At 43.8% G+C, this 1,793-nt stretch overlaps 1 non-coding gene across 1 annotated transcript; it reads left to right on the forward strand.

The window, feature by feature from the left end:
* The first annotated feature begins 1,479 nt into the window (after positions 1 to 1,479).
* LOC142313569 (U6 spliceosomal RNA) lies at positions 1,480 to 1,582 on the forward strand. Its single transcript, XR_012754563.1, has one exon. It is a non-coding gene; the product is annotated as a U6 spliceosomal RNA (small nuclear RNA).
* Positions 1,583 to 1,793: the final 211 nt, after the last annotated feature.

Raw genomic sequence — 1,793 nt, forward strand, 5'->3', positions numbered from 1 at the left:
GAACAAGGCTCCATAGAGTTTGAGAAGACACAGTCCTTTGTTCACCAATTTATTAAAATGCAAAGTTCCCACCAAAGTCTGACGTAGTCCAGTGCTTCCCAGGACGTTTCTCCACAATAAAAGACTATGGAGGCTCAGAATAAGGCTCAGAACGAGGCTCAGAACGAGACTCCATAGAATTTGAGAAGCAGCCGCCCCCGACCTCTTGCCACGCACAGCGAAACCCGACAATTCTGATGAATGGTATTGTCAGGAACGTCACTTATATGCAGTTGTATACCTTCTATGTCCCCCAAAATGTACTCGTGCCCCTTTTCGTGTTCCTACACAATAGCAATGTCCATTTTTGAACACAGTCAACTTGGAATTGTTTCGCCTTTGTGTTCTTACACAGTAAAAATGCCCTGTGTGTGTCCTACACAATAATAGTTCTTCTCTTAGGGCTGTACAATTATACTACACCCTATGTGCCCCCTTTAGTCCCCGAAACTGTTGTAATGTCCCCGAATGTTTACCCACACAATAATAATGGCCCTTTTTTTCAGCCACATTCATTGGTGTTGTTTGTCCTTTGTGCTCCTACAAAGTAAAAATTACCTCTCTGTGCCCCTATACAAATGTAATGTCCCCTTCCATCCCTCAACACAGTAGTAATGTCCCTCTTTGTTTCCCACTTAGGCTGCTTTCACACATCCGGCTTGAGCTCTGCGGCTCAATCCGGCTGTGCAAGCTATGCAACGGATGCGGTGAAAACACCGCATCCTTTGCATAAGTTTTTCCTTTGCGGCCAGTCCGGTTTTTGCCGCTTGCGGCATGCTACTGAGCATGCGCAGTGGCAAAAACCGCATGCGGCGGCCGGATGCGGTTATTGCCGCATCGCGCCTTATCCGGCCGCCATAGGCATGCATTGAAAAATGCGCCGCATCGGCCGAATGCGGGGCGATGCGTTTTTTTTTGCCGCACGAAAAAACGTGCCAGGCAACGTTCCATCCGGCCGCCGCATCGGCTAAATCTGCCGCATGCGGCAAAAACCGGATGGAACGCAAGGCCTTGTGGCACAATGCGGCACTAATTAAAGTATATGCAGAAAAAACGCGACCGGCAGCAAAAAAAAAACGGTTGCGATTTTCCTGCAAAGTGCCGGATAGTGCCGCACAGGAAAAACCGGAGGTGTGAAAGCAGCCTTATACTACAACATCTATCACAGGCAAAAGCTGCCCCCTCACTTCCTCCCAGCATGCTCTGCAGTGTGGATCTAATTTGCATATTGAATTATTGCACAATATCTCTTATTTTTTCCCTAATTAGCTTTTTTACAGTTTGATTTCTTCATTAATAGGATATTACCTAAAATCTTTCAGAATTTACTGTAAAAAAAATAAATAAATTAAAAAAAATAAATAAAATGATGTCCATAAGTTAAAATATCCCATTTTTTTAGGCCTATATATAGCGGTCAGGTCCAATATCAGTTTGAGCTTGCTTTGGCAGCACATTTACTAAACTTGGTACGATACAAAGAATATCAGCATGGCCCCTGCGCAAGGATGACACGCAAATTCGTGAAGCGTTCCATATTTTGACGCATTTATTAACCCAAATGTACTTTTTTTTTGTCAATTTTTGAGGTAAGAACATTTCTGGCCTTGTTAACCCCTTCAAGCCATGGCCATTTTACTTTATTTCCTTTTCGGTTTTCGTCCTCTTCTTCCAAAAGCCCTAACGTATTGATTTTTCCACGTGAGGGCCGTGTGTTGTACTTTTGAATGACATCACTCATTTTTTCCATATAA

Source organism: Anomaloglossus baeobatrachus, chromosome 5, assembly GCF_048569485.1.
Source record: "Anomaloglossus baeobatrachus isolate aAnoBae1 chromosome 5, aAnoBae1.hap1, whole genome shotgun sequence".
Taxonomy (NCBI): Eukaryota; Metazoa; Chordata; class Amphibia; order Anura; family Aromobatidae; genus Anomaloglossus; species Anomaloglossus baeobatrachus.